Source organism: Sinohyriopsis cumingii, chromosome 8, assembly GCF_028554795.1.
Source record: "Sinohyriopsis cumingii isolate HCF-2022 chromosome 8, ASM2855479v2, whole genome shotgun sequence".
Taxonomy (NCBI): Eukaryota; Metazoa; Mollusca; class Bivalvia; order Unionida; family Unionidae; genus Sinohyriopsis; species Sinohyriopsis cumingii.
Genome location: NC_142968.1, coordinates 83,189,895 through 83,202,394, shown reverse-complemented (window position 1 = coordinate 83,202,394; position 12,500 = coordinate 83,189,895). Strand labels below are relative to the sequence as shown.

The 12,500-nt window shown below is 35.9% G+C and overlaps 1 protein-coding gene across 2 annotated transcripts in view; it reads right to left on the bottom strand.

Moving 5' to 3' along the window:
* Positions 1 to 12,493, bottom strand: part of LOC149794014 (uncharacterized) — a 71,886-nt gene extending 59,393 nt beyond the window's left edge. For both annotated transcript variants that reach the window (XR_016422923.1, XM_089967950.1), the window contains exon 1: positions 12,329 to 12,493. The gene's annotated coding sequence lies outside the window, so the exon portion shown is untranslated. The remainder of the gene's footprint in view (positions 1 to 12,328) is intronic.
* Positions 12,494 to 12,500: the final 7 nt, after the last annotated feature.

The window sequence follows — 12,500 nt, the reverse complement described above, 5'->3', positions numbered from 1 at the left end:
AGACGAACGCTTACTCCCGCACTAATTGTAATGACGAAAATTAAATGGAGGTATTTAAAAAGACCCAAATATTAGTGTGCTGTGCAACAAAGTTAGTATTTAGTGTTGATTACGTCAGTGCATCTTCTCAAAGAACTCCCCATGCATCTCAACACATCTTCTCAGTTTCATCCTCCATTTATCACATGACATGTTTTGATTCGCATTTCTGTTTTTTGTTCATATACATTGAAAAATCGCACTTCCATCCGCATGGCGGTTTTCAGATGGTCTGTTCTCTGCGAATATTTGATAACGGGATTGAGCACTAGGAGTTAAATCGCGTTATACAGAGGACATGCTAAAATCTGGATGTTGTGCCCCTTCAGGAAGTCTGTTAAGACAGCGGAGTTGAGCCTTGTATTGAGTAAATGGATACCTCACGTGCAATACGTAGACGGGTTCTACAACAGTTGACAACACTTTGGTGCCTTAGAAAGTTTCCCGTAACTCTTTTGCATCGAAAAATATTGCGTATAAACTCTGACAAGTTCCACTACGTCTAGACGACAGTGGTTTCTGCTCGTTTTCTCCGATCCAGACCTTAATTTCATCTTGACTCGAATTTAAAAAAGTAAACATATGTTTAATCATCTGTGACAGCCTCATTCGAACGTGTCTGATGACACTGTTTAGTTTAGCGAGTGGCTACTTGGCGATTTTAAAACTAGACTTCTTTTTAATCAGAATCCGAATATATGGACTCCGTCATGCACATTTCTGAACCTGAAATGATTCTACATTATATTAAAAACAGTATACGAATGAATGTCTGTGACAATATAAATATCTTCCACTGTGTATCGAGCATCTTCATTCACAGCAGCCACTTCCTGCTCACAAATCGCAGACAACGGTCAGCCGTAATGTTGGTCATCCTCCCTGGACTCGCGACCATCTTTAAAACGATGAAACCACGTTATAATTGTATGATAGGACAGATAATTACATAAGTAAATTTGATCCAAGTCAATCTTGATATCTGTGGAAGAATAGGACCCCGAGATGCCGAGCGGTCAAATGCGTTCGCCGTGATAGATCACTCTCATCTAAAATCTATCCGCGTGAATTCGAGTATCGGCTCGGCCAATGTGGGTATGTACACAAGCTTGCTAGTAGCTTCTGGTGGGTCGTTGGTTTTCCTCGGGTCTTCTCGGGTTCTTCTGCCACGAGATATACTGGCCGCCATGTATAGCTTATAATGTGTTGAAAAATGGCTTTAAATTCACAAAAACAAATCAGTAGAAAAGTGACCTTAGAGCTTTTACTGTAGCTGAATTATTCCCCTTTTCCGACATTTTAACCCTGTAATTACATAGGTTACGTCACACTGATATTTCCGGAGGAGTCCGATATACCCCACGTGCAGCTGTAGATTATTTTAAAGTACGTTACTGTGTATATTGATTAGAGTTAAAATTATTAACAAGTTCAAAGAAACAGGAAGAAATGTTTTAATAAAATATTCTGAACTTTTTCAAATATCCCTATATACAATCATCATGCAAACGAACAGCAACAAAGTTCGGAAAATCAAAATTTCAAACAAGGAAACTAGACTGACAATTAGTCAGAAAGTATATACACACCAAATAAGTAATGCAAAAGTCTACTTTATTTTCACCTCGTGAAAATGTCACATGAGCAAATTCACGAAACCGGATTACTCGCATCCGGCAAATCATCTTGGTTTGCATCCGCCCCTCTTATTCATTAATACTTCACACTCAGGGAAGGCGTACTCGAAATAATATGAATGTTGGCTTGTGTGTACATCTTGTTTCCTGAATTATGATTTCAGATAAATAAACAAAAAATGTTTTTTTTTTTTTTTTTTTTTTTTTTGCCTTCGTTAAACTGAAATTCGTTCGTTGCGTGTCTGAATGGAAAAAAAAACAGCAAACGAAATAAAGAAAGTCGTATCTAAAGAAAAGCATGCAGAGTTTGTAGAATATCAATTAGCTGGTATAGCTTTGTTGTTATTGTTGTTGCTGTTGCGGGCTTGACACCAATGTCAGCACATCAATATAGATTATACATGGCGACCATTATATCAGATGGACGAAGAACCAAGAAAGTCCCTTCAAGAACCACTGACCCACGGGAAGCTACTGGCAAGCTTTCTCACACACCCACGCTTGTCGAGCCTGAGACTTGAACAAACGAGGACAGATGTGAGATGTCAGTGATCTGTAAAAGCGAGCTTCTTAGACCAATATGCCACAGGAGCTCCAATATAATTTTGAATAACGGATGTAATCACATTTAATTTGTCTGTTTTTGATAATTTTTACATATGGTATAGGTAGTAAAAACCTTATAATAAAATGCATTTAACTGATCTTCAAACGAACGATGTTTAGGGGGTTGCACTTCAATTTCAACGTCACAATTAACATAAATTCATATTTGCGACAAAATTGGCTGAAAATGGCCAAGTTAAAACACTGCATTTGTATTTTCCTTACTGTAAACACCTTTTACGTGTCCGTGTCTAATATCAATGAGTTTCGAGAAACAAAAAGCGCTACCTGGGAACAAAGCGATAATTCCTCGTGGGCTGCACATTACAGCAGTTAAAATGTTCAGCGGCCCACTTCTCAAGATTATATAAATTTCCAAATTTGTAATGTCCTTCCTATTTTTGTGCTTAGGTGTGATTCTGTTATTAAATCCTGCTTTTAGCAGAAAAAGTTAAAAATTCTAGTGTACGACATTTTTAATTGTTTTGATTTGGTGCCTTATGGCACAGCAACACATGTAGCTTATTTAGTGCCAAGGCAATTGAAGTAAAGCTCGAACTCGCACCCTTTTGGTATTGAGTCAAGCACGCTAACCACTGGGCGGCTTCCTATAAAATTGGTATCAACTGCCTCATATGATAGATACTTCACCACATTCAAGTCCAGTTGAAGACGGTCGAGTAGGTATCATTGATTTTTTCTTAAGAAAAATAATAAATTCAGCACATTAAATGAAAACTACCAAGTTTGAGAACAACTGATCGAAGCAAGCAAGTGCAGCTTCAAACCAAATCTAACAATATTCAAGGAAGCTGAACGTTAAAGTTTTAGGGCTGGAGGAGGAGGAAAATGAAAGTCTGAGAGAGAATTCCGAATCTGGTGAAGGAAGTCACAAAGATTAACTTGGACAAAAGGGACATAGTGGTTGTGCATAGGATCCCAGGCCGACAGGGACAACCAAGGCCAGTGATTGTCAAATTCTGGAATCTGGATTGTAAACTTCCAATTATTAAGAAGCGGAAGGATTTTAAACAGTACAAAGGAATTAGACTGGTAGAGGATTGACCAGGATGAATACTGAACTTATCAATAAATTATCCAGGCATCAGGAAATGGACAGTGCATGGTACTTTAAAGGATCTGTGTATGGTAAAACCAAATCAGGAAAAAGGATAAAATTTGACATCTATGATGAAATTGATGAGAAAATTAGAATATGTGTAATGTGCAACTCTATGAACTTATGAAATTGACCAAACAGGTATGTGAATTTTCGTTTTGATACTACTACTTCTGTTCTAGTTTGTTTTAATATTTTGTTTTTAGACACTGCTTTCCCTCACCAGTTCTGTCCTTAATTAATATATTTGTTTATTCACTCTTCCACTGTGTCATATCTCTCCCTAATCAATTCACTCACTAGTTCATAAATCATATTTTACTCATATACTCATATACACGTTCGTTTACTCACCTTTTTCAACACTACTCTTCCACGTTCAATTTTTCAGTCTCCCATTCTTGCTTATTCATTCAATCACCCACCACTTCCATGTATATGCTCATTCATACCTTCTTTTTCTTCCCTTTTACCCCTTCTTTCATTCATATATTTTGTAATTTATACTCTTATTAATCTGTGCCTATTGGTTTACAAAACTGTCTTAGCTCCGGAAAGGTCTGTCAGAGGTGCATAAGAGTTATCATAAATGGAGTTGCTTCACTTGCTGTCCATCGTATGCACTGTATTAATGTTAACTGCAGCCAAAGCTACAGCATGTACTGTAACACAATGGCTGATTTTATTATGGATGTTTGTATTCTGTGTGAGTGTGAAAGCCATGCATATGATAAACTGAAGGTGATAATTACTTCATACATTCTTGTACAAGAACATGTATATGTAAATTTTCTGCTGTTTTCATAGATAATAACATAAAAATTATATATATAAATGTTAGAGGCCTGCAAGGTTCAGTCTTTAAACGAAGGGACATTTTCCACTGGGTAAAACAAAAGAATATATATATATATATATATATATATATATATATATATATATATATATATATATATATATATATATATATATATATATATATATATATATATATATATAGTATGCCTGCAAGAAACTCGTAGTACAAAGAACGATGAAATATATTGGGCAGCTGAATGGGGATACAAATGTATATTTAGCCACTGCTCTAGTAATAGTGCTGGGGTTGCAATATTTTTTAGAAATACTTTTGACTTTATAATTCATAGAGAAAGATGTGACAGTCAAGGGAGATTTATTATTTTAGATATTACAAATAATGGTAACAGAATAACCCTCGTGAATTTGTATGGTTATAATGATGATAATCCAAGCTTTTTTTTAGAACGTTAAAGGAGGAGACTTTATTTTTTGAGAACTCATCAATTGCAATGTGCAGAGACTGGAACACTGTTCAAGACTTAGATTTAGATAGTTATAATATTGTTCATGACAAACACCAACAGTCTAGGGCAGCGATTCAAGACCTGAAAAACGAATTGGAATTAATTGATCTCTGGCGAAATTCCAATCAAGACTTAAAGATGTATACCTGGAAGCAAAAATCGCCCTTGAAACAAAGTAGATTAGATTACTTTCTTGTATCGGATGACATTCATATGAATACAGCTGATGCGTGTATCGTACCAGGGTATAAGACTGATAATTCAGCTATTCTTTTGAGTGTGGCGTTTTCAACGTTTCCAAGGGTAAAAGGATATTGGAAATGTAATGCCCAACTGTTGAGGAACATTGAGCATACTGATTTGGTCAAAAAGTGTATAACTGACACTGTAAATGATTATTATGTAGGGGGAAATAAAGATGACTCTCTCCAAGTTTCTCCTTCCTGTAATGATCAGATGTTCTTTGAAATTTTGAAAATGAAAGTAAGGTCTGAAACGATATTTTATTCTATTAGGAAAACAAAAGAGAAACGGGAAAAATTAAAGAAAATTGAATAGGAAATAATAGAAATTGGGGGGGGGGGAGGAGGACCGTCCAGTAACAAAGATGGGGAAACTCGGGAAAATTTAGAGACACAAAAAGCAGGAATTAGAGGAATCTAGGACAAAATACATAGAAAGTGTTAAATTAAGATCTAAAGCTAGATGGTATGAATTTGGGGAAAAAAGCAAGAAGTAATTTTTAAAACTTGAAAAAAGAAACTATGTCAATAAATTCAATAAGACAATAAAGGAAATTATTTTAGATGATGGGACAAATATATCTGACCAAATTGATATTTTAGAAGCTCAAAAAACAGTTTTATATGGAATAGAATTCCTTAGCTTGATGCTACTCAAGAAACACGAAATTGATTTTTTAGTCACAATATTAAACTTACTCAAGAAGAAAGAGAATCAAGCGAGGGTCTGCTTACAATCAGTGAATTCGGAATGTCTCTAAAAAGGATGGAAAATGGAAATAGTCCTGGCTCGGATGGATTAACTGTAGAGTTCAATAAATTTTTTGGAAGCCTCTTGGGGGATTTATAAGTAGATCAATAAATTACGGATATACTGTAGGAAAACTTTCAGATTTTCAGACTCAAGGAGTCGTCACATGTCTGCCAAAGGAAGAAAAAGACAGAAGATACTTTAAAAACTGGAGACCTATATCACTTTTAAATATTGACTATATGATTGCTTCGGGAGCCATTGCAGCTAGGATTAAAAAGGTTCTTCCATCAATAATCAGTGATACTCAGAAAGGATATATATATGAAGGGTAGATTCACTGGAGAAAATACCAGGCTATTATACGATATCCTGGACCAACTTGAAAATAAAAACATATATGGTTTATTATTATTAATAGACTTTGAAAAAGCCTTTGACTCAATTAACTGGATCGTTGTGGAAGAACCTTTACAATCTTTTAACTTTGGTGATTCCGTTTTTAAGTGGTTTAAACTGTTTTGTAATGACTCTAAAAGTTGTGTAATAAATAATGGGCATATGTCATCTTTTTTAGACTTGAAAGAGGATGTCGTCAAGGAGATCCCTTTGCACTTTATTTGTTTGTCACTGGGGTTGAGATTTTAGCTATAACTTTAAAGCAAAAGCAAACGGGGACTAATCTTTGACGCCAGTGAATATAAAGTGGGTCAGTATGCCGATGACGCTTTTATTCCTCTTGGTGGATCTCAACTTTCTCTTAAAGCAACTATGAATATCTCGCAAGTTTTTTTTTTTTATTATCTGGACTTAAATGTAACATAACAAAAACAAAAACTATTTGGATTGGAAACAGGAAATTTTCTAATGAAAGAATATGTCCAGAAATAGGCCTAATTTGGTCCTCTTCTAACTTTACACTCCTCGGCATAGAATTTTCTACAGATTTACAACAGATGGTGGAAATTAATTATATGAAGAAACTAACAAAAACAAAACGATTACTGGCAAGCTGGAGTCAAAGACATCTGTCAATAGTTGGTAAAGTAATTGTTGTAAAAACTCTTGTTCTGCCCATATTCATACATCTTTTTTCAGCACTTCCAAACCCATCAGCAAAAGTTGAAGCAGAACTAAATCGCACATTATTTAATTTTGTATGGGGTGGAAAAGTAGAGAGAATAAAACGTGGTATACTAGTTTCCCCAGAAAACGAGGGAGGACTAAATATGATACACATATTTTCATTCATTAGGTATATTAAGATAAGATGGGTTAAAAAAAATTGCTGGAAAACGAAAATGGAACGTGACAGAACTTAGGCAATACAACTATTCTCATAAATAAAAAGGATATTTGGAATTTAGGGAGAAGGAAATTAGAAGAATTTAGTAAGTTCATTAAAAACAGTTTCTGGAGAGATGTAATTTTGGCAGTATCTAATAGGAAAGAGGAACCGCAAAGTCCTAAGGAGTATCTATCCATGAGTATTTTAAATTTTGTCCCCCCTAAAATGTTCTATCAATACAAATCCTGGACAGAAGCTGGTTTTGAAATTCTGAATGATCTAGTAGATGATCACGGTAATTTAATACCTTTTGAGATAATAAAATAAAAAACTAGAAGCGATGATTTTTTGAAATACTTCTCCTTAATATCCAAAATTCCAAAAGCATGGAAAGATGCCATAAAAAAAACATTTAGTACATAATAATGTTGTTAAGCAGGAGGATAAAATAATGAACTTGCAAAAACAAATTCACTCAGTTTGTTTACAAAGATCTTTTGAAAAAAGCTCAAAGGCAATACACTGCGAAGCAAGAAACTTGGATGCAAGTATTTAATAAAAATATAAGTAGTGAGGGTGGTCTGAGATTTATAGCCGGGCGAAATGCTGTACCAAGGATACCAAGTTGATCTCTTTTAACTTTAAATTAATCCATAGAATAATCGCTACTAATGATATTCTGAAAAGAATTAATACATTAGATGACAACAAATGTACTTTCTGTAAGAGTGAAAATGAAAGTATTGAGCATCTCTTTTATGATTGCAGTATTACTTCACAGATTTGGTATCGTTTTTTTTGAAGGTTTTGCACCTTTCTGCCCAATTATTGTACATTTGTCCAACAAAGGAACATTATTAGGAAGTGAACAACTGGACAGGCTGTGTAATTTTTTGCATATTGTGGCGAAATAATACATTTATACTTGCAGATTCAATATGAAAAATCCTCCTATTTTTGCTTTTAAGCAAATAGTTGCATTGCATAAGAACATTGAAAAATACACTGCTAAGGTAAATAAAAGAGAGGACCAATTTCTTCAAAAATGGACCTCAATAACGAACATGTAACTTGCATGGTAAACAGGAAAAAAATACTATAATGTCACAAAGTCCATGTCAATTAGATTGTGTGCCATATGCATGTGTGTATGCGTGTATGTGTGTGTGTTGTTTTCCTCTGTAGATTATATATGTATTATCCCTAGATTATCTGATAACCAGAAATCTTTGATTGTAAGGTGACCTTGGGATGGTTCCCCGACCCTGTGGTCAACCTATTACGGGGTTAATTTAAAAAAAAAATAATTGAGAACTAGAGCTCAGCTATTTTGTACAAGAATTTTAATTCATTTTGAAAAAATGACTTTAGAAGCCGATGTCATAATCAGTGGATATTTCAGTACAATTCGGCCCCATCTTTACAAGCTAAATTTGGGCATGAATATCATTTGCAAACATTTTTTTCAGTGAAATGCAGGGTAAACTAATAAAATTATAACATTTATCCAGTGTTAACCACAATGTATTGCAGAAATTACCCATGATAACTAATAGTACGGAAATGTTTGTTTGCTGTTATCTGCTTCAAATCGTATTGTACTTCTTCCTGAAATATGTTGAGCTATTCAAAACACTGATTCATCGAGTTGTCGGGGTTTGCCGTTATTAGTTTTGAACTTGATGCGGGATATTTTCTTTTCAGAAAACTGGAGAAGTGTTGAAAAAGCTTTTTAAAACTACGGTAAGCTATTCTCAGCAGCTTAAGTGACTAATGAGTCTAGGATATACATTCTTTTTCCTGTGAACGCGTTCTCAGCAAACAACTTCCCTTAGGGTGTATTCAGAATATTTATCAGTGGTACAAGCAGTCAGTGCCGATGGCAAATACCGATAGCAATGGTATGACATTCCAAGTCATTGCCGATGGCAATGGTATGGCATTCCAAGTCATTGACGATGGCAATGGTATGGCATTCCACGGTTATCAGATTGAAACACAGACTAATATGGCATGAATTCAATCATGCATCTATTACTATGATCTCATGCAAACCGCTCGATACAAAGGCCAACGAAACGTGCGGCTGAAAAATATGTACGTGAGCATCAAAGTATCCATGAATCCATCCATCTTCTTTACCTACCCACCTACTGTTCCTGCCGGCCGACCTACCTACCTGCCTACCTATCTACCTACCTACCTGTCTGTCTGCCTGCCAGCCTACCTACCTGTAGATCTACCTATGTTTGTATGCGTGTTTTTATGTCATCTATTTTTCAATCCGTCATTTTAATTACTCAGAAAATAAATCTATGAATGAATAAGTCAAAGGAGAGATGAATAAGGCATACTTCGCCTAATGAATGTAACGACTTGCATGAAAATAATAGAACGCATTATTGGCTATACAATGCCGAGGAAATAGGATTAAGTGCCCTTCCCAAGTACACACCGACGCCAACGACATTTGCTTATTTATTTTTCTGAGCAGGTATCACACTTGCGAACCTTGGGTTGCGAGTCGGACGATGTACCAATTGAGCAACCTCGAATCTTTTGTGCAAGGCAGACTAATCTGCAAGCAACATATACCCGCGATCCGGGGTGGATCCACAAACATCGTTGGGGGGGGGGGGGGAGCGTAAACAAGTATGCGAAGAATCCGTTGGACTGAACCCAAGACGGTGAGGGAAAGGACATTCAAGAGTGTTGGAGCGCGTCATGTTACGTCACGTCTGCGTTTACGTTATCCGAATGGAATCACGAGTAGTGCGATCAGAAGTCTAAAATCGGACGGTACATTATATGAGGGCATGTTGGTCAACATTGAATGTAGTTGGGAGTGGGGAGGGCATTGTAATGTATAATTGATAAATATGACGAATGTATATGCGGTGTCTAAGCATACATCTGTACGGGGTGGAAATTTTTACCTGATTATTTCAAACCTCTATGTGATATCTTTGTAATCCGTATAATATGGACATATGTCTATGCAATACACTGAGGAAATCTGTCTATTTAATATACATTTTACATCTGCTTATCCCGTGTACTAAGGACATCTGTGTATCCAATACAGTATTGAGAAACCAATGACATATGTCCAGCTATAGACTGTGGACACCTGCCTGTTTAATATACTATAGACATGTCTATCCAATAAGAGCACGAGCATCTGTCTAAGATACTGTATACATTTGCAGACCAATATACTGTAGATATCTGTCTATCCAATATAGTGTGGACATATTTGTCCAGTATACTACAGACATCTGCGTGTATATATGCTAGAATACAACCAGCATTCAACCGTAAACAGCTACATTAATCTGCTGACTCGTAATAGACTTGCCTATCAACGTCTCAGTTTTTCGTTCAAGTGATTTGCCTATCAGCGTCTATGTTGTTTGTTCAACTGATCTGCCTATCAGCGTCTATGTTGTTTGTTCAACTGATCTGCCTATCAACGTCTCAGTTTTTCGTTCAACTGATTTGCCTATCAGCGTCCATGTTGTTTGTTCAACTGATCTGCCTATCAGCGTCTATGTTGTTTATTCAACTGATCTGCCTATCAGCGTCTGTTTTTCGTTCAACTGATTTGCCTATCAACGTCTCAGTTTTTCGTTCAACTGAATTTGCCTATCAGCGTCTCAGTTTTTCGTTCAACTGATTTGCCTATCAGCGTCTATGTTGTTTGTTCAACTGATTTGCCTATCAGCGTCTGTTTATCGTTCAACTGATTTGCCTATCAGCGTCTATGTTGTTCGTTCAGCTGATTTTTTATATATCAGCGTCTGTTGTTTGTTGAACTGATTTTTCTTTCAGCGTCTGTTGTTCGTTCAACTGACTTGCCTATCAGGGTCTATGTTGTTCGTGGAACTGATCTGCCTATCAGCGTCTCTCGTGTTCGTTGCCTACCAGCGTCTATGTTGTTCGTTCAGATGATTTTTATTTATATCAGCGTCTGTTGTTCCTTCAACTGACTTGCCTATCAGCGTCTATGTTGTTTGTGGAACTGATTTATCTATCAGCGTCTATGTTGTTTGTTCAACTGATCTGCCTATCAGCGTCTCTCGTGTTCGTTCAACTGATTTGCCTATCAGCGTCTATGATGTTCGTTCAGGTGATGGTTTTAAGTCCGTTGCTGGGACATTACTGGGTGTCAGATCCGAGTTTATGTTTAACGTGAAGGCATATTTATATAACATATTGCACGAGTATTGAAAACTTATGGAAATAATTCATACCTTTGTTGATAGTCATGTCATGTCTGAAACTCTTGTTCTATCTAGTCACGAAACCTTTAGGACAACTTATCTCGTCTTACGTAATACATTACATCAATGGAGCCGAATTTGTCTCTAGGCAAAATAAATTTTTCAACGTTTCCATCGATCAGAGATTGACTTGATCTTTTACATTACACGCTAGCCATAAAATTTAAAGATTTTTGTACCATTTTGTACCATGACTTTCCATGGTATATATGCAAATCATTGCGTAAGATAACATTTTTCTCAGATCAACTCAGTCGTCTTAATCTAGTGTATGTATGTATGTATGTATGTATGTAAGTATGTAGGCATGCATGCATGCTGCATGCATGCATGTATGTATGTACGCACGCACGTACGTTTGTATCGATCAAAACATCAATGCAAAATAATTTACAAAGCAGTAAGTAGTAGAAGTGGTAGTAGTACTCGTACTAGTAGTAGTACTATTATAAATCTGCTTTTCTGCCTCTATGTATGTATGTCTGTCCGCCAGTCTGTCTATCAGTAAGACTACCAAAAACCTAAACTTAATTTTTGAGGAAACTATTCAAATTTATTACTTACTTCTAATCAAGATCAAAACACTACTTAAACTGAGTAGCTCTCAACCTATATGTATATGTGTATTTGCCTATAGATTTAATATGCATGATCTTTTTATTCGTATCTATGCATCTATCCACCCATGCAACCATCCATCCATGCAACCATCCATCCTTCCATGCATCGTTCTACCTATGTTATATACTGTATATACTTATGAATACATTAATTTTTTCTAGTTGTTTGTTTTATGCTTGTATGTATGTGTGTATGTATATGTATGTATGTATGTATGTATGTATGTATGTATGTATGTATGTATGTATGTATCCACTACATCAAGTAAAGGCCACGAAATTCGTATGAGCCTTTACATTTTGCCTGGTAAAGATTTCAACTCAAGCGTTAAAGCTAAAAAAACAAGCATATATGGAAGTGATATTTCAAAACACACGTTACTATTTATACAGTGGATAATAAAATCAAGTACTGACCTGCATCGGCGTTTTTCCGTAGCGAAAAGATTTTTAATTGCCGTCCAGATAGAACTCATTTTGTGGTCACTACGTAATGTTGTGCTTCAGTCATACATAATCCCGGTAAAGGGTCAGTGTCATGTACTCCCCTTACCAATGAATTCAATGGACTGTCGCTATTTGTCTACTA